A 27,952-nucleotide genomic window follows, 5' to 3' on the forward strand; every position below is an offset into this window, starting at 1 on the left:
CCTGAAGGGCTTAGTGGAGTACACAAGGGAGGGTGCTGAAGAGTATTAGTCTTTGGTTCCAAGGCCAAGCAAATGTATGGGTCACCCTTTGGTTAGGCCTCAGGAATCCTCTCGTGCAGCTGCAGTCGTGCTTTGGAAATGACATGGTGATGTTCCAAGTTCAATGCTGAGTGTTTCTGCACCGATTCTCAGACCTGTGTGTGTGCTGTTGTCAGACTTTGGTATTGGATACCGATTGGAAGAGAGCCTTAACTATGGTTAGGGTTCAGTCCAGTAAAGTCGGCAGGGCCGAAGCGACACCAGTGTTGTGAATTCCATGGAGGCCTGAAGTGAGGGCACGTTCGGTGATGGGGGTGTTGTGTAAACTTATTGAGATAGATACAGTTACATGTCCATTGAGGGTTTCAGTTAGGGTTATGTTTAGGGTTAGGTCCCAGGAGGCTCCAGACCCTGACCCCACAGCTGAGCAGTTGTCTCCAAAAAGGGCTGAGTGGAATACATAATGAAGGGGGCCGATCAGGAGTAGTGTTTGGTTTCCAAGGCCAGACAAATGTATGGGCCACACTTTGGGTAGGTCTCAGGAATCGTCTCGTGCATCTACAGTCATGCTGTGGAAATGACATGGTGATGTTCCAGCTTCTATGCCAAGTATTTCTGCACTGATTCTCAAACCCACATGCATGTTGTTGTCACGCTTTGGAATTGGGTCCCCATGGGGAGAGAGCCTTAGCTAGGGATCGGGTTCGGTCCAGGGACGGCTCCAGGGCTGAAGCGACTTCAGTCTCATGATCTCCCTCGAGGGCTGAAGTGAGGGCCCATGCGACGGTGCAGATCAAGTGTAGGGTTAAGGTTCGAGATAGGGTTAGGTTTGGTTGAGGGTTCTGGTTAGGGTTAGGGTTAGGTCCCAGTAGGCTCCAGGCGCTGAACCCACAGCAGTGCATTTGTCTCCCCAAAGGGATGAGTTGAGGGCACAAGAGAGGGTGCTGTTCAGGATTAGTCTTGGGGTCTAAGGCCAGACAGATATATGAGGACCCTTCGTGTAGGTCTCAGGAATTGTCTCTTACAGGTGCAATCATGCTATGGAAATGACGTGATTTCCATGTTCAATGCCGAGTATTTCTGCACTGATTCTCCAACCCTTGTCTGTGCTCTTGTCAGATTTGGAATTGCGTCCCCATTTGGAGACAGACTTAGCTAGTGTTAGGTTTTGGTCCAGGGAAGTGGCCAGGGCCGAAGCAACTCCAGTTTCGTCATCTTACTCGAGGGCTGAATTGAGGGCACATGAGATGGTGTGGGTCAAGTGTAGGGTAGGTTTAGATATAGGCATAGGTGTATCATGAGGGTTATGGTTAGTGGGTATGGTTAGGGTTACGGTTAGGTCCCAGTTGTCTCCAGGCACTGAATGCCCAACAGTGTAGTTGTCTCCACAAAGTGCTGTGTGGAGTCCACAATGGAGGTTGCCAGTGAGGATTAGTCTTTTGGCCCAAGGCAAGAGATATATATGTGCCACCTTTTCCATAGGCCTCAGGAATCCTCTCGTGCAACTGCACTCCCGCTTTGGAAATGACATGATGATGTTCCACTTTTCATGCCGAGTATTTCTGCACCGATTCTCGAACCAGTGTGCATGCTCTTGTCAGATTTGGAATTGGGTTCCCATGGATAGAGCCTTAGCTAGGGTTATGGTTCAGTCCTGGGACGTCGCCATGGATGATGCGACACCACTGTTGTGAACTCCATGGAGAGTTGAAATTAGGAACACGCGTGGCTGTGGATCTGGTTTAGAGTTAGTGTTATAGATAGGGTTAGTTGTAGTGTGAAGGTTATGGTTAGGTTACAGTTAGGGTTAGGGTTAGGTCCCAGGAGGCTCCAGGCACTGACCCCACAGTACAGCAGTTGTATCCCCAAATGCTAAGTGGAGTCCACAAGGGAGGGTGCCGGTCAGTATCATTCCTTAGGATCCAAAGGCAGAGAGACGTATGGGCCACCTTCTGAATAGGCCTCAGGAATCCTGTAGTGCAGCTGCAGTCAGGGTTGGAAATAACATGGTGATAATCCACCTTCCACGTTAAGTATTTCTGCACCTATTTTCTAAACCTTGTGTGTGCTGTTGTCAGACTTTGGATTTGGTTCCCCATGGGGAGAGACACTTAAATAGAGTTAGGGTTTGTTCCAGGGACATCACCAGGGCTGAAGCGACTCCAGTGTTGTGAATTCCATGGAGGGCTGAAGTGAGGGCACATGCATGGCTGTGAGTCTGGTATAGACTTAGTGAGATAGATAGGGTTTGGTGTAGGGTGATGTTTATAGTTAGGGTTACTGTTAGGATTAAGTTTAGGTCCCACGGGGCTCAGGCACTGAACCCAAACAGAGCAGGTGTCAACCCCGAGAGCTGAGTGTAGTACACAAGGGAGGTGTCCGTCAGTCTTTGTATTTGGGTTCCAAGACCAAACAAATGTATGGGCCACCGTTTGGGTAAGCCTCAGGATCCTCTCGTGCAGCTGCAGTCATGCTTTGGAAGTGACATGGTGATGTTCCACCTTCCATGCCAACTATTTCTGGACCCATTCTTGAACCAGTGTGCGAGCTGTTGTCAGACATTGGAAATGGGTCCCAGTGGGGACAGAGTCTTAGCTAAGGTTAGAGTTCGTTCCAGCGATGTTGCCACAGCCGAAGAGGCTCCAGTCTCATGTTCTCACTGGAGGGCTCAATTGAGTGCCCATGCAAGTGTGCGGGTCAAGTATAGTCTTCGGGTTAGAGATAGGGTTAGGGGTATGTTGAGGTTTACAATTAGGGTTACAATTAGGGTTAGGATTCTGTCCCAGCAAGTCTACGCACTGAACGCACAGCAGAGCAATTGTCTCCACGAAGGGCTGAGTGGAGGACATAAGGGAAGGGTTAGGGAAGGGGCCGGTCAGGATTAGTATTTGGTTTCCAAGGCCAGACAAATGTATGGGCCACCCTTCAGGTAGGCCTCAGGAATCCTCTGGTGCAGCTGCAGTTGCGCATTTGAAATGACATGGTGATGTTCCTTGTTCCATGCCGAGTATTGTTGCACTGATTCTCAAACCCGTGTGCGTGCTGTTATCAGATTTTGGAATTGGGTCCCCATTGGGAGACAGCCTTAGCTCGGGTTAGGGTTCAGTCTATGGAAGCCGACAGGGCCAATCCAGTCTCATGATCTCCCTCGAGGGCTGGGTTGAGGTCCCTTGCAAGGGTGGGGGTCAACTATAGGGTTCAGTTAGAGATAGGGTTAGGTGTAAGTTGAGGGTTATGGTTAGGGTCACCTTTAGGGTTAGGTTTAGGTCCCAGGAGGCTCCAGGCACTGAACCCATAACAGTGCAGTTGTCTACCCAAAGGGCTGAGTGGAGTACCTAAGGGAGCGTGCCGTTCAGTATCAGGTCTTAGGATCCAAGGTCAGAGATATGTTTGGGCCACCTTTGGAATAGGCCTCAGAAATCCTGTCGTGCAACTGCAATTGCATTTGGAAATGACATGGTGATGTTCCACATCCATGCCGAGTATTTATGCACCGATTCTCGAACCTGTGTGCGTGCTGTTGTCAGACTTTGGAATGGGTCCCCATGGGGATAGACACTTAGCAAGGGTCAGGGTTCGGTACAGGGAAGTTGCTAAGGCCGAAGTGACACCAGTGTTGTGAATTCCATGGAGAGCTGAAGTGAGGGCACATGCGCGGCTGTGGATCTGGTTTACAGATAGTGTGCTAGATAGGGTTAAGTGTAGGGTGAGGGTCATGGTTAGGGTTATGGTTATGGTTAGTGTTAGGTCCCAGGAGGCTCTCCATCCATGTAGTTTCAAATGGCAAGATTTTATTCTTTTTGATGGCTAAGTAATAGTCCATTTGTATGTATATATACATACATATATGTATATATTTATACACACATGTACATATATACATACATATATATATACATATATATATATACATATATACATATATATACTATGTATATATGTATATGTATATATACCACGTCTTTATCCATTCATCCGTCGATGGACATTTGGGCTTTTTTCATACTTTAGCTATTGTTGATAGTACTGCTATAAACTTGGTGAGCACCTTTCCCTTCGAAATAGCATATCTGTATCCCTTGCATAAATACCTAATAGTGCAACTGCTGGGTTGTAGTATAGTCCTCTTTTTCATTTTATGAGGAACCTACATACTGTTTTCCAGAGTGGCTGCACCAGTTTGCATTCCCACCAGTAGTGCAAGAGTTCCTCTTTCTCCATTTCCTCGCCAACATCTGTTGTTGCCTGCATTGTTAATGTTAGCCATTCTCACAGGGGTGAGGGGGTGTTTCATTTTGGTCTTAATTTGTATTTCCCTGATGATGAGTGATGTTGAGCATTTTTTCATGTGTCGGTTGTCCATCTGGATGTCTTCCTTAGAGGAGTGTTTGCTCATGTGTTTGCCCGTTTCTTCACTGGATTACTTGTTTTTTGGGTGTTGACTTTGGTATGTTCTTTATACATTTTGAATACTAATCCTTTATCTCATATGTCATTTGCAAATATCTTCTCCCATTGTTTTGGTTGCCTTTTAGTTTTGCTGATTGTTTCCTTCTCTGTGCAGAAGCTTTTTATTTTGATGAGGTCCTAAGAGTTCATTTTTGCTTTTGTTTCCCTTGCCTCTGGAGACATGTTGAGTAAGAAGTTGTGGACGCCAACATTAAGAGGTTTTTGCCTCCTTTCCCCTTGAGGATTTTGATGGCTGCCTATCTTACATTTGGGTCTTTCATCCGTTTTGAGTGTCTTTTTGTGTGAGAAAGTGGTCCAGGCTCATTCTTCTGCATATCACTGTCCAGTTTTCCCAGCACACCTGCTGAGGAGACTGTCTTTATTCCATTGGATATTCTTCCTTTTTGTCAAAGATTAGTTGGCCATACATCTGTGGGTCCAATTCTGTTTTCCTATTCTGTTCCATTGATCTGGGTGTCTGTTCTTGTGCCAGTACCCTACTGTCTTGATGATTACAGCTTTGTAATACAGCTTGAAGTCCAGGATTGTGATACCTCCTGCTTTGTTTTCCTTTTTTCAAGATTTCTTTGGCTATTCAGGGTCTTTTCTGGTTCCATACAAATTGAAGGATTTTTTGTTGTAGCTCTGTAGAGAATGCTGGTGTTATTTCGATAGGTATTGCATTGAATATGTAGATTGCTTTGGGTACTATTGACGTTTTAACAGTATTTGTTCTTCCTATCCAGGAGCATGGAATGTTTTTCATTTTTATGTGTATGTCATCTTCAATTTATTTCATAATGTTTCTATAGATTTCAGTGTATAGATTTTTCACCTCTTTGGTTAGATTTATTCCTAGGTATTTTGTGGGTTTTGGTGCAATTGTAAACGGGATTGATTCTGTGATTTCTCTTTCTGTTGCTTCATTTTTTGTGTACAGAATCCAACTAATTTCTGTGCATTGATTTTATATCCTGCCACTTTGCTGAATTCATGGATCATTTCTAGCAGTTTTTTGGTGGAATCCTTTTATCAAGAAAGGTTGCTGTATTTTGTCAAATGCTTTCTCTGCATCTATTGAGTGCATCATGTGGCTCTTGCCCCTTCTTTTATTGATGTGATGAATCACATTGATTATTTTGTGGATATGGATCCAGCCTTGCATTCCAGGTATAAATCCCACTTGGTCGTGGTGAATAAAGTTTAAATGTATTGTTGGATCTGGTTGGCTAATATCTTGTGGAAGATTTTTGCGTCCATGTTCATCATGAAAATTGGTCTATACTTCTCCTTTTTAGTGGGATCTTTGTCTAGTTTTGGAATCCAGGTAATACTGATTCATAGGAAAAGTTTCAAAATTTTCCTTCCATTTCTATTTTTGGGACAGCTTCAAGAGCATAGGTTTTAACTCTTCCTTAAATGTTTGGTAGAATTCCCCTGGAGAGCCATCTGGCCCTAGGCTCTTGTTTTTTGGGAGATTTTTGAATACTAATTCAATTCTTTACTGGTTATGGGTCTGTTAAAATTTTCTATATCTTTCTCTTTCAGTTTTCGTAGTTTGTATATTTCTAGGAATTTTTCCATTTCTTCCAGATTGCCCATTTTATTGGTATATAATTGCTGATAATATTCTCTTATTCTTGTTTGTATTTCTGCTGTGTTGGTTGTGATCTCTCCTCTTTCATTCTTGATTTTATTTATTTGGGTCCTTATTCTTTTTGATCCAACTGGCTGGTGGTTTATTAATTTTGTTAATGATTTCATAGAACCAGCTTCTGATTACATTGATCTCTTCTACTCTTTGTGTGTGTGTGGGGGGGGGGGGTGTTGTTGTTTGTTCTTATTTTTGTTTTCAGTTTCAATAGCATTGATTTTTGCTGTAATCTTTATCATTTCTTGTCTTCTGCTGGATTTGGTTTTTATTTTATGATCTTTTTTTCATCTCTTTAAGGTATAAGGTTAGGTTGTGTATCTGAGACCTTTCTTCCCTCTTTACAAAGTCCTGGATTGCTATAAACTTCCTCTTATGACTACTTTTGCTGTATCCCAGGGGTTTTGGCCTGTGGTGGTATCAGTTTCTATGGCTTCCATGTACTTTTTAATTTTCTCTTTAACTTCTTGGTTCACCCATTCATTCTTTTTTTTTTTTAATTTTAGTTTATTATTTACAATTTACATCCAAATTAGTTATCATACAGTGCAACAGTTATTTAATGAATAGATTCCTTAGTGCCCCTTACCCATTTATCCCCCCCCCAAGCCCACTAGTAACCCTCTGTTTCTTCTCCATATTTATATGTGCGCTTCTGTTTTGTGCACCTCCCTGTTTTTATATTATTTTTGTTTCCCTTCCATTATGTTCGTCTGTTTTGTCTCTTAAAATCCTCCTATGAGTAAAGTCATATGATTTTTGTCTTTCTCTAACTGCTTATTTCACTTAGCATGATATCCTCCAGTTCCACCCATATAGTTGCAAATGGCAAGATTTCATTCTTTTTGAATGAATATATATATACATACACACACACACACACATGCGCGCGCGCGCACGCACACACACACACACACACACCACATCTTCTTTATCCATTCATCCATCAGTGGACATTTGGGCTTTTTCCATACTTTGGCTATTATTGATAGTGGTGCTATAATCATGGAGGTGCATGTGTCCTTTGAAACAGCACACCTGTATCCCTTGGATAAATGCCTAGTATTGCAATTGCTGCATCATAGGATAGTTCTCTTTTTAGCTTTTTGAGGTGGCTCCATAGTGTTTTCCAGAGTGGCTGCAGCAGCGTGCATTCCACCATTGATTGTTTATTAGGATTTTCTTTAGTCTACAAGTATTTGTTATCTTTCCAAATTTTTTCTTGTGGTTGATTTTGAGTTTCATAACATTGTGGTCTGAAAATATGCACGGTATGATCTCTATCTTTTTGTGCTTGTTGAGTACAAGTAAACATAAAATTATTTATGTTTATTTATTTTAGAGAGAGAGAGACAGAGCATGAGCGGGGGAGGGGCAGAGAGAGAGACACAGAATCCGAAGCAGGCCTCAGGCTCTGGGCTGTCAGCGCAGAGTCCGACACAGGGCTCAAACTTACAAACCACGAGATGATGACCTAAGCTGAAGTCGGATGCTTAACTGACTGTGCCCCCCAGGCACCCACTTTAATGAAATTTTAAATGATACCCTTCAAAGTGCACTTGCTACCTTGTAAACTCAGAGAGAGAGAAAGAAATGTGAAGAATCAGTAAGTGATAAGAGTTGGGTGCTGAATGTTACTGTAATTTGGCTTTGGAGGCTTTTTGTTCATTGGGTGAAGTGAGCACAGCATATTGGCTTGCAGTTTACCACAGTAGACAGTGGGCCTCTGGGAGACAAAACTCTTTACGACCAATGAGCTGGAATTTTACTAGTACCACCAAGATGAGTTTTGCTATTTCAAGAACTAGGAGTTATCTTTTATTTTCACAACTAGGTAATTATCACATCATTCAACTCTGCCCTCCAAGATATGTAGAAAATACCCAAATATAGCTGAGAGAGAAAGGGTGATAGCCAAAGTGTATAATCCTTTCCCTTTTAAAAAATGTGTTTAAATTATTCTTTATTATTTTTTTTTAATTTTAGTGAGGGGGGCATGCAAGTGGGAGAGAGGAGCAGAGGGGAAGAGAGACAGTCTTAAGCAGGATTCACGCTCAGTGTGGAGCCCAACACATGTCTGGATCGCATGATCCTACAATCATGACCTGACCCAAAATCAAGAGTCTGATGCTCAACTTACTGAGCCACCCAGGTGCTCCATAGTCTCTTTTTCTCTGAATTCTGAATAGTGGATTTTCAACGTGAATGGGGGGATAAACACTCATACATACATACACACATACATACATACATACATACATACATACATACATACATACATATGTATACCACTAAGAAAGCCATTTATGAGTTGTTAGACATGAACTATTTTCCACCATCTTTGTCTTCTAGTTATATTCATGCCTCAAGGCGTTTGTTGATTGCAATGCACGATCTTGCTTTGTGAGGTACAAATTGTTGTGTGATCAGTTTTCCATGAAAGTCTTTCCTCATGTTTCCCTTAAACACAAAATGCAAATGTTGAATTCGAGGATGTAGAGCTAAGAACCTTGAGGTCCAATAACTGTCAACTAGAAGGTATATTTTCTGTTGGGGAGAAATCCCCATATGATGGCAATGACTTTGCATTGGTAAGGGAAAGAATACCTTTATGCCTTCATGGTTCTTGCCCTTTTTCTGTCTCACCAAAATCAAGACTCAGGTCATGTACATGTTTATCAAGAAAACAACTTTTTTTCTTTTTCCAGAAAATAAAAAGGCCCTGGAAGACAAGTGTGATGCATTGAGGTCTGTGAAAGCCACAAAGGAAGCAAAGTCAAACAGCTGAAGGAGAAAGCACATAACCTGGAAGAATTCTATGAACAAAGAAAAGTGCCTACAAAAAAGTAAGATGGGTGCACCTGGGTGGCACAGTCAGTTGAACGTCCATGATCTCACAGTCCTTGAGTTCAAGCCCTGCGTCAGGCTCTGTGCTGACAGTTCAGAGCCTGGAGCTTGCTTTGGATTCTATATCTCCCTCTGCCCCTCCCCAACTCGCACTCTGTCTCTATCAAAAAATGAATAAACGTTAAAAAAAATTAGAAAAGTAAGATGTTCATGTGAGAACTGTCACAAGGACTGCATTGCATGGGAGAACGTGGCAGCCAGTAGAGATAATTATATTCTTTTGGAACTGGGTCCAGAGTATTTTTTCCCAATGCATTCAGTAGAATTGTGTCTTCCCTTCCTATCTTGCTTTCTGTAACATAACCTGCATTTTCCTTTCTGTCCTAAGTGCTTGTCACACATTGTGTCATATATTTGGGGTGGAAGAGGGAAGGTACCATCATTAATAACCTTAATATCTGGATCTACTCTGGATCCACCTACATTATCCTGTAGGTTTCAGTCGCATCACACTGTTTTTCACCCAGTAGTTAGGTCATTTTTGTTCAGGACCAGACATGGGTCAAAAACGTGTGGGGAAAAAACTTGAATTATCTTGCTGCAGAAACAATGGAAGTTGCTTTCTGGAAAGTGGGTAGGGGTACTAGCAGTACTGGATCCCTGCATCCATTCCACCAATGAGATTGTTCACTGCAGGCCCAATCCCTCAGAAATTCAAGTTGTTTCCTGTCCCCTGAGTTTTTAAGTGTAACACTTCTGAGTCCTGACCAAAGCCTGCAGCTTCACTAGGGCTCATCTTTGCTGGCCGCCCCTGAACTACATTTGTTTACTTCTAAGTCTGTGCCCATAAAGTTGTTCAGCTTCTTTGCCATTCAAATGTATGCCCCCTACATCAATGATGAGTCCTAGGGAGTTTGGGTCCAACTGCCAGGGTGGCTTTGTCCTGGGCTTCCTTCTTCTCCATCTTGGTCTTGTGTGTCTTCGTGGGGTTGTTAGATATTTGGTGCATTCAGTCACATGTTTCCTCCTTTGTACAGTATTTCCTTTTGTTCTCAGGAGGATATGGGGTACTTTAGAGTCCCTCACTCATGTTGGAAAGTGAAGTCTTCCTTCTCTTCCCTGGAGACTCACCTTTATGTTCGTCCTTCCCACAGCTGGGGTTAGGGCTTGCTCTATCTCACTGGCATCTTGTTAAGTCATAAGCTCTTTCTATGAGTGGATACAGCACCCTGACCACCTCTCTATCTTCAACCCCTTACAACAGAGCCACTACATTACAAACACTCCAGAAAGCATTTGCTGCAGGGCTGCCTGAGAGGCCAGAAGGAAATGCATGTGCCTTTCTCTGTCTAGGGCTTTTGTGTCATTTTCTAAGAGATTTTCAATTTTGCATGTCATTCTTGAATACATCAAGTGTCAAGTTGAAACCGTCTCAATCAACACCACAAAGAAAATAGTCTGAGGGCAACCCAGCCACGCCAAGCATTGCCTTTTGGTGCCTTCACTATCAATGGAATGAGTCTTGTTAAAGTAGATTTGACTCCATGAAGTTGAGAGTTTTCCATCTGAAATCTGTTTCCTGGAAGTAAACCCAAATTTGTGACAGTTCATATCAGGTTGTATGTCAGGAGATGATGTTTTTCTAAGATTGGTCTTTTGAAGGCTGAGGCAGGGGTTGCAGTCCTGAACTCTAGCGATGTCTGGGAGTGAGCTGCAATGTTAGTGAAACCATATCCTGGAAGGTCGTCTTTCAGGTGATTGCCTGTGTCATGGTACAACTTTTGGACTGAGAATCAGGGCTCCCCATGGAGGTGTAAGACTAGTGATGATCCCTGCTTCATCCTAATGGGTACAGTTGGTCAGATATGGTTTTTCACTCACTGATGAAATGAGTCTTCACCATCTCAAACAAAAGACCAACACTGGGAAGGCACAAAGTACAATGTTATTTGATGACTTTATGATAAAGGAGAGAAAACAGAGAACTAGAAATTTCCAATAGCAGAGACGTGGCAGAGACAGTTTAATTTTCTTTAACTTAAATGGGATGTTCACTTCATTTCTCTGATTACGTTGTCAGTCTGTGCATTTATGAGAGAGGTGGGGGAAGGGATATTTTCATAGGCCTTCAAGAGTGCTGGGAGGTAAAAAGGAGGATCTTCTGGACCTTCTGGACCTCCTTACTGTGTATATATCTTTCCCATCTTAGGAAGCTGAAAGTGACACTGTGAACTGGCGGCAAAGAAGAATCAGCTGGCAGCTGCAGGTAAAATTTGAAAATAGCTACAGAAGGGGCACCGGGGTGGCTCAGTCGTTTAAGCGTCCAACTTCAGCTCAGGTCATAATTTCACAGGCCGTGAGTTTTATACCAAAACACATGCATTAAATCTGTTATGTGAATTTCTCCCTCTTTTTTCTGTTGCACATAATTACTCTGTGTCCTGTAGTATGCTTAAAGTCAGAATTCCCTATGAATTAATATGAACTCATCTGAGCTTTGTAGACATTCACAAGTAACTTGTTCCTCACAGAAGACTCTCGTTCCCCTGAAAGATTCCAGGCATCATCCACTCCCAAGGTCTCAGAGGCCTTTGAAAACACTTCAAGAGGGAAGACTCCTTTCTCAGGGAGAGGAGCAGAGGAGGCATAGTGAGGGTCCGGCTTCAGAACTTTTTGCCAGGAGTGGCTGTGATTCCATGAGCACAATATGAGCCGTTTATTCCCACTCATTTTTTTGTGTGTGTTCTTTTTTTTTTAAAACATTTATTTATTTTTGAGACAGAGAGAGAGACAGAGCGTGAACGGGAGAGAGAGAGGGAGACACAGAATCCGAAACAGGCTCCAGGCTCCGAGCTGTCAGCACAGAGCCCGACGCGGGGCTCGAACTCACAGACTGTGAGATCATGACCTGAGCTGAAGTCGGCCGCCCAACCGACTGAGCCACCCAGGCGCCCCTTTGTGTTCTTAATATACCAAAAGCAGAGCATCTGGAGTCGCCATCGAGGAGGGATGCAGGGTGAACCTGGACATTGATGGCTGCCTGTCTGGAGAATGCTACTTCATTAATCTATAATTACTTCTGTTAACCCTCTAGGACAGGACCCTTGCCATTTTACTTCCGCAGACATGGGCAGTGATGTGTGGTGGCAGTAGGTTAACCTCTTGCATCTACTACCCCAAGCTGTAGGTGGTATCCAGTGGCGGGGACAGTTTTCAGGTACTGATGCTACTCTCCTGGATCCTGGTGGCAGAGAAGGTGGCAGGTGCTGACACATTCTACTCTGGGTTACAGCTGCTTTTGGTATTGGTTCTCTTCTCTGGCATATGGATGTAGCTGTCACTTCTGTTCTGCAGGGCAGTCTGGATCCTGGGGACTTCTTCCGTTAACGGGACGATTCTGCATGCCGTATCCTAGAGACGCCCCGCCCCCATGAACAATTAGGCACGTCCACCTCCTGAACCTTGGTGGCCCTGAGGCCACCCGGAACCCCTCCACCTGCAACACTTGGTAAGATGATCTGAGCACTAGAAGTTGACTTGTACAACACACTCACCTTATTTTTGTTGCTGTTAGGTCTTGGGCCAAGGTGCAGAGGCAGTACCACAGACCATTGTGATCCAAGGGGAATGTGTCTGTTGGCATTACCACATTCCTCAAGTTTCTTAGGATCTCATCTTTGTCATTTCCCCCCACCATGTGTTGGTACAGGTGTCTCTTGAGGAGAAGGAATGGGGCCATATGCAGAAAAGCAGACATAGCGTTTCAGCAGAAATGCCCTGTACACAGTCCACGTGCTGGGATCTGTGAGGCCTGAGGCACAACGTTACGTATGTCCATCCAGTTGTGCCCCAAGCCATCCATAGTTGTTCGATGAATGATGAATACATCTGAATCAGGGCTTTTAGGGGTGTTCATCAAGTTATACGGGATGGTTCTTCAAGTTTTTCTTGGGGATCACTGGAGGCATGTGGGATACCCTGTGCATGTGATTTGGGATCTGACTGGGGCAAAGAGTTTAAGTTGTCGGAAGTATGAGGGGAGGGTGTTTTCTTTTTGATCTCCAAACAGTCTACTCAAATCAGAATAAACCTCCATCCCTTCTAGGGCTTTTTGCAGGTCCAGAAGCAGGTGTCACACCCAAGAGTGACATCGACACAGGCTCTGCCAGAACCGCCAAGAAGCACAAAGTAAATGTTGTGGCCATTTTCAGTTCTAAGTCTTTACAGACAGCCACATCCTTCTGTACAGGACACTCTCCTGCCATTGTCTCTGGTTTGTGTGTTGTACGGTAGGTCTGCTGTTTTTGTTTTTTTCCCCAAATGCAAAACCTTTTTTTTGGTTTTCAGGCTTCGGGCTTCCCGAGTCTTCGGGCTTCCCTGTTTTCCACCTGGCATCTGTTTGTGGTAACGTGAGCAGCTAAGCGTGCCTAAGGGTGGGGACCATAGGGCTTTTCCAATGTCTTCCAGGAATAAATCAAGGAGGATGACACCACACTCCACTTGGAAGTCTCCTACCTTGCCTCATTCTTTGTGGATTTCCTCAATGTGGAATCATTGCTCTTGCTGTTTCTTCCCCTCCTGTTTCCTTCTATCGAGGGTTTTACTGTGGTCAGAAAAATCTGTGGGTATCCTTACAATTTGAAAAGGCGAACTCCCTTCACTCCAACTTTTATTTTTGTATGTGTCATTTAGAATGGTCTTAGACAAAGTAAATTTCATACCCATCAGCATTTTGGTAAACATGCTGCCCAGAATCCCTTCAGGTGTGCCCTGGGCATAAATACTCTGAACTATAAGATGTGGCATATTTGTCATAGAAAACATGCACTGAAACTTAAGTTGTGAAGAGAAAAAATTCAAAATTACTTGTGTGGCAAGTCCCCACCGTGTCCTTCACTTGTGTTCACATGAGCACGTTCTCTCGTGTCCTGTGTCACAGGTACAGCTAAAACATGGATACTTACACCAGACATCAAAGTGCATTTGTGTTAATTTTGCCTTTTAGATATTCAGCTCATTTCTCCAGTGGACACAATTACCCTGCAAAGTACTACACTTAAGCTGAGAAGTACCTCTGAAGTAAAATAAATTAGCTGAACCCAACTAACATGTATAGGTTACCCGTTTCTCTAAGAACATGCTTTCCCAGGTCCTCTGCAGACCCTCAGGATCCCCATCTCCCCATGTGTCTCTGTGCCCATGGATAGCACTTCCAGAGAGGAGGAGAACCCATTGTCGGGACAGAAGTAGTTTGGGCACAGGCAGGGGCTTAGAGGCAGAGCTTTGAGCCACGAGGGCTATGATTCCATGTGTGGACACTGGCATTGTCATTCCTTCTCATTCTGTAGTTCTTCAGATACACCATAAACAGCCTCTGTTGTGGAGCGGGATGAAGGGTGGATGGTGATCCTGGACACAGATGTCTTCCTATCTGGAATATGCTACTTTGTTAATTTGGGGTTCAGTCTATAAATCTTCTAGGACAAGGACCCTTGCTGTTTCTACCTTTCCAGACACGTGGAGACACTAGTTTATCCCAATCACATCCATTCCCCACCCCAAAGCTGTAAGTGGAACCCAAAGTATGGGTAGAGATTTTGGCGCTGCTGTTGCCCTCTTGGAACCTGGTGGTGGGGAAGCTAGTAGGATATGAGCACTGCTTCTTTGGGTTTCCACTTTTTGCTGGTGTTGGCGCTCTGTTTGGTCCTATGAACATACTTCTCATTTCTTTTCTGCAGGCTATTTTGTATGCAAGAAGGCCTGGTCCTTTCCCAGGATCGCCTCGCAGGCTGTACCCCATGGACCACTCTTCACCACCAGTCATGGGCTATAGGCCACATCCCCCTCCTCCACCAGATCCTCCATCTACTATATTTGTTAAGATGACCTGAACTGGATGAGTGGCTGGTAAAGTATATTCATCTTCTTCACGATTGACTTTGTGGCAATGATGTAGCAATGGTTGTGAGTCTTGGCAATCCAACTACAAACTGCCTGAGGACACTGTAGCATATCTCAAGTTTCTCAGGACATACATACAATGGACAGTGTCATGTCCCTGTAATACAGTGAGCTATATGTTTCTCTTGTCAAATGAAAGAGGATGTTTTACACAAAAGCAGACGTATCAGCAGTACTGGTGCGTATTTTGGAGACACAGTGTTTTGAGTTCTGTAAAGAATGAGGCGCCCCCCCCTAACTTTTAGAGCATCAGGTTTCCTGTGTGAAAGAGGGACAGTCATTAAATGATGCAGACCTTGTGATCACCATAATGGAAAAACCAGTGAAGGATCCAGTACAAAAACGGGGGAACCTTGCATCATACAGGAATAGAAGGGAAGTTGAACACAGTAAGCAGAGTTTGAGGAGGTGCAGAGAGGAGGGTGTTGGAGTCAGCTAGATGCAGTTGGAGGTCATTCCTGGCCACAGCCTGAGCAGGGAGTCTGAGGTCCATACAGAACTGCTATGTGGGATCGCTCAGTGCACAATGCAGTGTTCATCTCCAAAATGTCAGTGTGTTGCCAAAGTGCACGCAGGTAGTCATCTAAAAAGATTGTTGTCTCCCTGGATTTTCCTGAAGGTTCTGGATATTTGTGGGGGGAAAAACCCTGGAGATATGGGGAATTTAACTTGGTCTTATGAAAATGCTGTATGCCCAAGTTCATATCTCTCAGTGAGACTCAAAGTGGAGACAGAATCTAGATCAGCTGAGTGCCTGCATTGGCCTTCAGCCTGAGTCAACCTACAGTTCAGAGCTGGCCAGATGCCACCCCTGCTGGACCCCTGTCATCACCCTGACTATAGCTTTGCATCTCCTCAAACTTCTCTCACAATATCCTGAGGCTTTGCCTGTGTTCCTGCGGTCTCAGCCCTAATACCAGTTCTCAGTGGGACCTACACAGAGCCTCAGCTGTGTTATCTGTGAAAACAGGGGTAATATTTGTTTCTAAGAACAAGAGAAAAAGAAGACATTCAGTGCATAAAGCATCTGCAAAATCTCTGGGAAGTGTCCCCTCATGCTTCTCACAGTTTCAATTAAGATACCTCCACACAATGATCCTCCAAAAAAGATGGTCACGGGAGTTCATTAAACTAAGACTGTTAACAACTCAGCTCAGGGAGTGGGAATCACTGTTTTGAAAAATAAGTCCCTCGTTTTTCTATTAAAATTTGGGCCTTGTCACACAATGAAAGAAAAGATAATTATGAGAATGTGTACATTCAGAGACCTAGATCTGAAGACAATCATTTTCTAGTACACGTAATCTCACAGATGCAGCCACACACTAAAGTATTCATTTGATGCCACAGATAAACTACAGAAGACAGAATGCATGTAGGAAAACATAAAATCACAGGGAAAAAAACCAAAATCTGTTTGCGTATAGGACAAATCTTTTGAAATTTGAAGAGGACTGTGCACGGTGAAAGACTATGGTGATTATATACACATTTTAATAAGATGTCAGATCTACCTAAATGCTTTCCCTGCCCATGATGCACCCTACAGTTTGTCCTTCCTACTGTCCCCTAATCCACCTTTCATCGTCTTGTCTCTGTGTCACAGTCTGCTTCTGGGACCATCTGCTCTCACTCCCCCATCGAGTGCACACAGTGGGGTTCCTGTACACACAGGTAACAAAGTGGCAGAAATGGTGGTGATGGAGGATAGAAGCAAGATCACCCTTTGTGCAGGGGAGCACGAGGGAGTTTTCCGGGGTGATGGAAACTTCCTATATTTAGATTGATGGGGTGCTTATGCTCAATTATTTTGGAAATATTCCCTGACTCCATGGTGCCTTGGGGTCAGATAGACAGGTATCTGTCCTTAGGAAATGGCTATGTTCTAATGGTGAAGAAGGATGAGGGACCAGCATTGACTGTGAAGAGGAGTGAGGGTCAGACCCACGCCCAGGATGCCAGGTCTCCACAGATAGCACCACGTGTAGGAGGACTCTGAGGAGCAGAGATTTCTTGATCAGACCCATGAACTACATAATCCTCCTGCAGTTTCCTCACTGAGCGATGGCCAGAGCAGAGGCCAACAGTTGGAGGACACTCTGATTATGGCTGGAGTGGAGCAGTGGGTCTGGGAGATTGAGTCAGGGAAAGGGACAGGCAGAAGGTAGTGACAGGGAGTTTGAGAGACAAACGGAAGAGAAGAGAAGGGACCCTTCTCTGCTGACTTCACCGACATTTCTGAGTGACCAAAAGAGATCCTTGTCTCCCAGGGAAGGGAAGAGGGCTGGCAAATAGAGTGACATTCTCAGCTCAAGTGCCCACGTTATCTGCCTTGCTCTTAAGTACCTAACACAGGAAGCACGTGTTTTCTGTCATGATTGGAACTGCACTCGTACCATTTAGTGAAAATCAATCCAATTATGAATCCCTCAGCATTGAAGAACTGCAATGAAATTAAGTGAATAGACTGAAAGATACAACACAGGATAAAGTCCAAAGGTACACCGACTGCAATACTTACGGGAATACAGTCTATCAGAAAAGGAGGTAGGTACCCCAGTGCAGGCATTCGGATACGTAGGCAATATCTGAAAACGTAAATATATATGTGTATGTACACACACACACACACACATTCCTTACTCAAAAGCAACACTAGCGCTAGACACAAAGAGATCATGATTTAAGGTTTAGAGAGAAACCATATGATTTCATGGTGCTGTACCCATGAGATCAAGTCTCATCAAATTATACCCTTTAATTTGAGGCTATTTGTTTTATGTAAATTATACCTCATTAAAGAGAGTCTCAAAGCACAAAATACTAGAAGCAAGTGTGGGAATGTTCTTTTCTAATCCTGAAGTGAATGGGTGATAGGAGTCTGTCTGCCCATGTCTCAAAAATCAAAAATAATAAGACATTTCAAAAATTAATAATAGCAGAGTAAAAGGACCCTGAGCTCACCCTGTCCCATGTTTTCAACTACATAACTTCCACATCCAAGTCCATGAACCAGAGATCGATCCAAAGACTGGCAGAACAAACTCCACACCTAAATAGAAGCTGCATCAGAAAGGTTAGGAAGGTCAGAAAAGGAGTCTGGCTGCCTGCAGAATGGGCAGAAAAAGTGAGCCCTCACACCAGGGAGCTTACACAGGGAAGACTAATCTCCATAACATTGGGCATTAAAACCCAGAAGTTCTGAATTCTCTTGAGTTTAGATCCTGAAGCTTTTTAGGTCAGCTGACCCAGCACTGGGTGATCCAGGAGGATGAGTGGTAGCCAGATCCCTGCCTGTGTAGAGAGGCAATGTAAACATGTCATTTTACACAATTCCGAAGCCACAGGAGACAGATGTATTCATGCTGATTCCTGAATGTGTTGGGGGACTTCTCAAATAATGAGGGAGCTCACAGGCACCATTCTTCTCCCCCGGCCTCCAAGAATAACCATAGAAGCATCCACCAGAGGGTGAGGCTGCACAGACACTTGCTACCTAACCTGTTGGCCGTGCGCCAGTGCCAAAGTTTCACTGGGGAATTCACAACACCAAGCCTGCTGGTCTCAGAGCAACCATTCTTAAAACAACAAGGGCACCCTGTCTGACAAGCTGCATGCATAGCTGCCATAGCACGCTGTGCACATCTGCACCTCACCCAGCTGTGCACATCCAGACACCCTCATCTGTCTCACCCAGCCACATGTCCCCAGGCACCAACACACTCTGTGCATATCCTCAAGCCCCTAGCTTCCACCGCTGGTCCACAACCCCCAGCCACCAAAGGATATCGGGAAACCTGGCATAGGACTAGTAGCCCTGTGCAATTTTGTTAACACTCCTGCCCTGCTCCCAAGTTACCCAGCGGGCATAACACCCCACAGCTGGTCTCTCTGGGTCCCACTAACACCACTGCAAGCAAGCACAGCCCACAACAGGCACGTAATAAGTGCAGACACCTGCGCTAAAAGGAAAAGTAACCCAGACACAACAGCAGGCCATGAGCAATACCCATATGATATCCCCCTGAAGGTCCAGGTCCCATAAATGGAGACATGCACTGCTGAGGACTCCAGGACCTCTTCTTCATAACATCATTAATTTCAAGAGCAGAAGGCACAGCTGAGTTTCTTAACACAGAGAAATAGAGCCAGAGAGACAGACAAAATGGACACACAGAGATGTTTATCCACAATGAAAGACTTAGTCAAAGCCATAGCCAGAGATCTAAGCCAAAGAGATATAAGTAATGTATCTGAGAAAGAACTTAAAGCGATGATCATAAGGATACTCACTGGAGTTGTGAAATGAGTAGAACAGTGAGACCCATGACATAGAGATAAGATATAACACAGTAGACGTTGAGGACACAATAAAGGAGAAACACGCTTGCTGGAATGAACAGAGGGATGGAAGAAGCAGTGGAACAAACTAGTGACATCAAAGACTGAGTGATGGCAATTAGTCACACTGAACCAAAGAGAGAGCACAGAATTCTGCAACGTGAGATGAGACTAAGGGAACTCAGTGACTACAGCCAACATAATAATATTCATATTGTCGAGTCCCAGAAGGAAGAGAAAATGGGGCGGAAAATTTATTTGAGGAAATAATACCTGAAAACTTACCTAACTGGGGGAGAGAAACAAACACCCACCTACAGGAGGCTAGAGAAATCCCATCAAAATCAACAAAATCAGGCCAACACACAATCATATTGTAACCAAACTTGCAAATTACAGTGACAATAAAAAAAAAAACTCTTAAAAGCAGCAAAAGAGTCCTTAACTTAGAAGGGAAGACCCATAAGGCTAGCTACAGATTTCTGAATAGAAACTTGGCAAGCCAGAAGCGAGTGACATCACATATTCAAAGTGCTGAATGGAAAAATCAGCAGCCAAGAATACTCTATACAGCAAGGCTATCATTCAGGATGAAGGAGACACAGACTTGCCCAAACAAAAACTAAAGGAGTTTGTACCACTAAACCAGTCCTGCAAGAAATATTAAGAGGGATTCTTTGAGTCGAAAGGCAAGACCAACAGTGACAGTATAGATGTAGAAGACACATCAAGTAAAACATGAAAGTTTCTGGAAAAAATCAAGTAAGGAACTCAGAGAAATGGATTTGAAATATAATAACATCTACCAAAAACCTAGGGAGGAGAAAATAATGGGTGCAAAGGTAAATGACCATCAATTTAATACAAACTGCTAAATACCGAAGAGGTTATATAAACATCTAACAGTAACTATATACTAAAACCAGTCATAAATATGCTAAGAATAGAGATAAAGAAATCAAAATATATCACTAAATAAAATAAGCAAAACATGAAAGAAAGGCAAGAAAGGATCAGAGAAAATCATAAGAAACCACAACAGAACAGACAATAAAATGACAATACGTACATACATATCAATCATTACTTTGAAGGTGAATGGAGTGAATGCTCCAATCTAGAGACGTAGGGTGTAAGAATGGATGAAAAAACAAAACAGATTTAGATGCCTACAAGTGACCCATTTTACACCTCAAGAATGATAGTGAGAGGATAGAGAAACATCACACAATTGAATGTCAATAGAAAGCTGGAGTAGCAATAATTGAATCAGAAAAAATACACTTAAAAAAAGTACATAACAAGAGACAGAGGAGGACCCTATATAACAGTAAAGAGTACAATCCAAAAAGAAGATATAACAACTGTAAGTATATCCTACAATTAAGTGGGATTTATTCCCAAGCTACAAAGGTGGTTCAATATTCGCAAATCAATCAATGTGATACAATATATCAACAGGAGAAAGGATAAAAACCATATGATCAGGACATCTGGGTGGCTCAATCCTTTAACAGTCTGACATCAGCTCAGGTCATGACTTCATGATTCGTGAGTTCTAGTTCCGCGTCAGACTCTGTGTTGAAAGCTCAGAGCCAAGAGCCTCCTTCGAATTCTGTGTCTCCTTCTCTCTCTGCCCCACCCCTGCTCACGCTCCCTCAAAATTAAGAAACGTTAAAAGAAGAGAACCACACGGTCATTTCAATACATGCAGAAAGGAGGATTTGACAAAGTACAACATCCATTCATGATTGTAACCCCCCTAAAGTAGGTTTACCGGGAACATACATCAAACTAATAAAGGTTATCTATGAAAACCCTGTAGTTATACTCAACCTTAATGGGGAAAATCTGAGAGCTTTTCCTCTAAGGTCAGGAAGCAGACAACAATGTTTAGTCTTACCACTTTTAATAAACATATCACTGGAAGTCCAAGTCACAGCCAGCAGACAAACGAAATGAAACAAAACAAAATAAAATAAAGTAAAATAAAATAAAGTAAAGTAAAAATAAAATAAAATTAAAATAAAATAAAATAAAATAAAATAAAATAAAATAAAATAAAATAAAATCCAAATCTGGAAGCAGTGGAACTTACACACTTTGCAGATTACATGACACTATATATAGAAAACCCTAAGGAGTGTACCCAATAACTGCTAGAAGTGATAAATGAATTCAGCAATGTCACAGGATACAAAATCATTGTACAGAAATCTGTTGCAATTCTAGACAACAACAATGAAGCAGTAGAAAGAGAAACTAAGAAAATAGTCCCATTTACAGTTGTACACCAAATAATAACGTATCTATGAATAAATCTAACCAAAGTGCTAAGCGACCTATTCTCTGAAAACTGTAAAACACTGATGAAAGAACTACAAGATGACACAAAGAAATGGAAGGATATTCTATACTCATGGATAGAAAGAACAAATATCATGAAAATTTCTATACTTCCCAAAGCAGTTGACACAATTAATGCAATTTCCATCAAAATACCAACAGCAGTTTTCACAGAATGGGAACAGTCCTAAAATTTGTATGGAACCAAAAAAGATTCCAATCTTCAGAGTAAACAACCTTTATGTGAAGTGATGATTATGGATGGCATTATGCCTCTGGATCTTCTGCTCCAAAACACGGTAACTCTGGCCTAAGCATTTGAACAAACATTAGACATATCCCAAACAAGGATCATTCTACAAAATACATTCTAAAAACGTACCCTCATAACTTTGCAGATTATGAAAAATATGGAAAAATCTAAAAATCGTCATGGCCAAGTGGAGCCTAAGGAGACAGGATGACTGTAATGTGCCAGCTGGGATGAGTCTCAGATAGAAGAGGTTAAAACTGAAGCAATCTGAATACAAATATAAATTTTACTTCATACTACTATATCTCTTGGGGATATTGATTGTGATTATGTACCAACTCATAGGACATCAATAGTCAGAAAGCAATCTGATGTATGTGGAGACTCAGTAATACCTTCCCAATTTTTCTGGTAACTGGAAACCCATCACGAATGAAAAGATTATTAGTAATCATGGTTTTGTGTTTTCAACACATAATATTATATGACTAGTTCTAGTATTAGTTCCTAGTGATGGCCATGTACCTATTCTTGTTGTTCTTACTATTGTTTAATTTAAATAATAGTATTCATGGTACAGAAAACTGAATGCATGATATACAATTCATAGAAACATCTACTTTACATATTTTAAGATAATAACGTATGTATATACCACTGTATTATGTGGTATGTAAATTAAGTGTTTTTCTGATCTTGAATGAGCATGGCATTGAATGGATTTCCATAAAGGTGGTTATCCTAGATAAGGAATGATACTCAGATTTTACAGGATGTACTTCACATCATGCCTGAACATTGTCAAAAATAAAAATATACACATGGCCAGATGGATCATTGTGACTGGCTCACTTATTGTAAAGAATCCTTGCTTTAATATTTTCAGGCATATTTTTAGCAGGAATACAAGAGAATAAAATATTTCCATATCAAAGAGATATTCAAGACTGGAAAAACGATAGGGAGTTCAAGGGGTTTCAGAAGAAAGAGATGTGACCATGAGTGGGGAGTCACAGGCAAGCAGCTTTCTCTGGGCCACTCTGACATGTTTGCATGAGGATATGTGACTTGCCAAAGGGTAAGACCCAGAATTACAGGAGGGAAACGCTCTGGGAAGAGGTGACTTGGAAAAGGTGCTTCTGTGCCTGTGATGGCTCAGCAACCTGGCTGGGGGTCCCTGGGTCAAAGACTTCAGAAGGCCAGCTGTAACCTAGACTCACAAAGATCTTAGTAACATAGATCAAAGTAACTTAGAGCCACAAAGATCTTAGAGCCACAGAGTTGATCCTCACCTATGATTAGAAGATGGCCACAGTTTCACAGGATATGATCATTGGGCTGGCAGTAGATTCCTAAAATATTATTTAGGGCTATACATTTAATAAAAAAAAAATTGTGCGTGTAAAAATTTGGGATTGGAATGTTAAGAAAAATCACAGGCCCAACGTTACTTACTTTAAAGCCCCATGTCACTAAACCTAATTACATTCCTCCAGGAATGTAACCTTTAACCAGTCAGCAAAGAATTTCCTAGTCAGTGCTGGAAATTTAACTCATACATCCCTGCCATTCCCCTCAGAGGCAGTCTTGCCTAAATAAGGTATTCCATGCCACTAATTTTTTTAAGTTTATTTATTTTTAGAGTGAGAGAAAGAGAGTACATGCAAGGGAGGGGCAGGAATAGAGGGAGAGAGAGAATCCCATGACCACGCGATCATGATCTGATCCAGGATCAAGAGTCAGACACTTAACCAAGCTATCTAGGCACCCCGAATATGTGAGGTTTTAAAGGTCAGCAGGCTTGATGGAATACAGCCATGAGGGCACTGGCCTACTCCTGAAGAGAAGGCAGCAAACAATCTGCAGGCAGATGGCATGGAAACAGTGATCTGTACAACACCTGTTGCACACCGTGGGGAGATCATACACTCATCATGGAAAGCATCCCTGAGAAGCAGTGTTCACAATGAGGGGACAAAAAGATAGGACAGAGGAGCTGCGTGGTGCCATTTCCCTGCTCTTCCCGCCCCACCTCTCCCCAGCATAAACTCAGAGTCATCTGCTGGAAACAAGGCAATTCCCACACTGGCTGCCCAAGCTGCTTACACCAACCCCACCTTCCTGTGCTCTGGCGATACTGGCCTTCTAGATCATTCAAGCTTTCTTCAGTCCCAATGGAGTTGGCCCATTCCCCAGAAGACTAGTGGAAGGCCATGACCACACCACCTCTCTTGACCAGACAGTTCTGCAGGGCTTCACTTCAAGTGGAAGTCGTTTCAAGTCTCATTTAACAAGCAGATCAGAGCAGACTTAGATAAAACTCTGCACATTCTGGCCAAGGACCATACATTGCCCATACAACTGGCCTGAGGGATAGTGCAGCCAGAACACAAAACACTGCATGCAACACACCCCACAGACACTCCCTGATGTGTGAGTCCCTGGACACTAGATGACCTCCTCTTCATAAAGCCATTCATCTCACAGGCAGGTAACACAATGAGGTTTGGTAACAGAGAGAAGGCAAATACTCAGCCAAAATGCCAAGAGAAGAGGAATGCATCCAAAATGAAAAAACAAGATAAGGTCATGGCCATAGAAATGGAAGGAACACTTCCAAACTCATTCTATGAGGCCAGCTTGGCCTTGAGTCCAAACTGGACAATGACCCCACTAAAAAAGAAAACTACAGACCAATTTCCCTGATGACGCTGGATGCAAACATTCCCAACAAAAGTAGCAAACCTGATCCAACAATACATAAAAAGAATTATTCAGCACAATGAGGTGGAATTTATTCCTGGGATGCACAACAGATTCAATATCTGCAAATCAACTGATGTGATACATCACATTGATAAAAGAAAGGATAACAACCACATGATCCTCTCAATAGATGCAGAATAAACGTTTGACAAAATGCAGCAGCATCCTTTTTTTTTTTTTTAATTTTTTTTTCAACGTTTTTTTTTTATTTATTTTTGGGACAGAGAGAGACAGAGCCTGAGTGGGGGAGGGTCAGAGAGAGAGGGAGACACAGAATCAGAAACAGGCTCCGAGCCATCAGCCCAGAGCCCGACACGGGGCTCGAACTCACAGACCGCAAGATCGTGACCTGGCTGAAGTCGGACGCTTAACCGACTGCGCCACCCAGGCGCCCCAGCAGCATCCTTTCTTGATGAAAAAACAACCCTCATGAAAGGAGGGATAGAAGGATCGTTCCTCAACATGAGAATGTCCAGATACAAAAGTCTCACAGCTAATATCATCTTCAAAGGGGAAAAACTGAGAGCTATCCCCCTAAGGTCAGGAACACGACTGGGATGTCCCTTCTCAGCACTGTTATTCACCATTCTGTTGGAAGTCCTAACCTCAGCAATCAGACAACAAAAAGAAATACAAGGTGTCCTAGTTGGCAAGGAGGACTCAAACTTTCCCTGCTCACAGACATGATACTCTCCATGGAAAATCCAAAAGACTCCATCAGAAAAATTCTAGGACTGATACAGGAATTCAGGAAAGTCTCAGGATATAAAATCAATATACAGAAGTTGATTGCATTTCTATACCCCAATAATGAATCAGCAGAAAGAGAAATCAAAGAATTGATCTCATTTAAATTGCACTGAAAACCATAATATACCCAGGGATAAACCTAACCAAAAGGTAAAAGATCAGTACACTTAAAACAATAGAGGGGCGCCTGTGTGTCTCAGTCGGTTAAGTGCCGACTTCAGTTCAGGACATGATCCCGCATTTGTGGGATGGAGTCCCGTGACAGGATCTGTGCTGACAGCTTGGAGTCTGCAGCCTGCTTTAGAGTCTGTGTCCACCTCTCTCTCTCTGCCCCTCCCCTGCTCATGCACTCTCACTCGCTCACTCTCTCAAAAATAAATAAACATTAAAAAAAATTAAAAGAACAAACCATACAACGTCTATGAAAGAAGTTGAAAAAGACACAAAGAAATGGAAAAACATCCCATGCTCATGGATGAGAAGAACAAATATTGTTAAAATGTCAATACTACCCAAAGCAATTGACACATTCAATGCAATTCCTATCAAAATAACACCTGCATTCTTCACAGAGCTAGAACCAACAATCCTAAAATTTGTACGGAACCAGAAAAGACCCCAAAGAGCCAAAGTAATGTTGAAAAGGAAAAACAGGGGCGCCTGGGTGGCGCAGTCGGTTAAGCGTCCGACTTCAGCCAGGTCACGATCTCGCGGTCCGTGAGTTCGAGCCCCGCGTCAGGCTCTGGGCTGATGGCTCGGAGCCTGGAGCCTGTTTCCGATTCTGTGTCTCCCTCTCTCTCTGCCCCTCCCCCGTTCATGCTCTGTCTCTCTCTGTCCCAAAAATAAATTAAAAATGTTGAAAAAAAAAAAAAAAATTAAAAAAAAAAAAAAAAGAAAAGGAAAAACAAAGCTGAAGATTTTACAATTCTGGACTTTATGGTGCATTAGAAAGCCACAATCATCAAGACAGTATGGTATGGGCACAAAAAAGGACACATGGATCAAAGGAACAGAATGGGGACCCAGAAATGGAATCTCAAACATATGGCTGAGTAGTCTTTGACAAACGGGAAACAATATCCAAAGGAAAAAAAGAGTCCCTTCAGCAAATGATAGGGGAAAACTTGACAATGAGAAGAATGAAACTGGACTATGCTCTTTTTTTTTATTTATTTTTTAATATATGAAATTTACTGTCAAATTGGTTTCCATACAACACCCAGTGCTCATCCCAAAACGTGCCCTCCTCAATACCCATCACCCACCCTGCCCTCCCTCCCACCCCCCATCAACCCTCAGTTTGTTCTCAGTTTGGACTATGCTCTTAAACTTCTCTCTCTCTCTCTCTCTCTCTCTCTGTCACACACACACACAACACACACACACACACACACACACACACACACACACACCTCAAAATGAATGAAAGATCTAAATGTAGACAGGAAATCATCTAAATCCTAGAGGACAAACAGGCAACCTATCTCTTTGACTTTGATCTTGACGGCAGCTTCTTCTTGCTTGTGATGTCTCCAGGAGCAAGGGCAATATAAACCAAAATAAACTATTGGGACCTCAAGATAAAAAGCTTCTGCACAGCAGAGGACACAATCGGCAAAACTAAAAGGCAACTGAATGGAATGGGAGAAGATATTTGCAGGTAACATATCAGATAAAGGGTTAGTATCCAAAATCTATAAAGAACTTACCACACTCAACACCCAAAAGCCAAATAAGCCAGTGAAGAAATGGTCAAAAGACATGAAGAGACACTTTAAGAAAGATGACATCCAGTTTGGTCACACTTGAAAAGAGGTTCAGTTTCACTAATCATAAGTGAAATACAAATCAAAACCATAATGAGATATCCCCTCACACCTATCAGAATGGCTAAAATTAACATCTCAGGAAATGTCAGATGTTGGCAAGGATGCAGAGAAAGGGAAGGCTTTTGCAATGCTGGTGGGAATGCAAAGTGGTGTAGCTACTCTGGAAAATAGTACAGAGATTCGTTACAAAAACCAAAAATAGAACTACACTAGGCCCCAGCAATTGCACAACTAGGTATTCATCCAAAGGATACACTAACTCTGACTAAAAGTGGCACATGTACTCCAATGTTTATAGCGGCATTACCAACAATAGTTAAATTATGCAAAGAGCCCAATGACCATTGACAGTTGAATGGATAAAGAAGTTGTGGTATATTCATACAATGGAATATTACTCGGCGATCAAAAGTGAAATCTTGTTATTTGCAACAAAGTGGGTGGAACCAGACTTTCTTATGCTAAGCAAAATATGTCAGAGAAAGACACTCATCACAGGATTTCTCTCATCTGTGGAATTTAATACAACAGTTGAACATAATGAAAGGAAAGCAAAAATAAGATACAAACAGAGAGGGAGTCAAACGATAAGAGACTGTTAAATAGAGGGAAGAAGCTCAGGGTTCCTGGAGGGTTACTGAATAGGGGTATGGGCTACATGGGTGATGGGCTTTGGGGAGGGCAATTGGGATGAGCAGTGTATGTATATTGTAATTGATG

General features: G+C 42.7%; 1 long non-coding RNA gene across 1 annotated transcript in view; it reads left to right on the top strand.

Annotated features, from left to right (window-relative positions):
- The window catches only part of LOC131506286 (uncharacterized), a 162,221-nt gene extending 150,656 nt beyond the window's left edge, over positions 1–11,565 (top strand). Inside the window, exons 2-3 of the long non-coding RNA XR_009258830.1 lie at positions 8,848–8,985; positions 11,196–11,565. This is a non-coding gene — a long non-coding RNA (uncharacterized LOC131506286). The remainder of the gene's footprint in view (positions 1–8,847; positions 8,986–11,195) is intronic.
- Positions 11,566–27,952: the final 16,387 nt, after the last annotated feature.

This window comes from Neofelis nebulosa, chromosome 3 (genome assembly GCF_028018385.1).
Source record: "Neofelis nebulosa isolate mNeoNeb1 chromosome 3, mNeoNeb1.pri, whole genome shotgun sequence".
NCBI classification, from domain to species: Eukaryota; Metazoa; Chordata; class Mammalia; order Carnivora; family Felidae; genus Neofelis; species Neofelis nebulosa.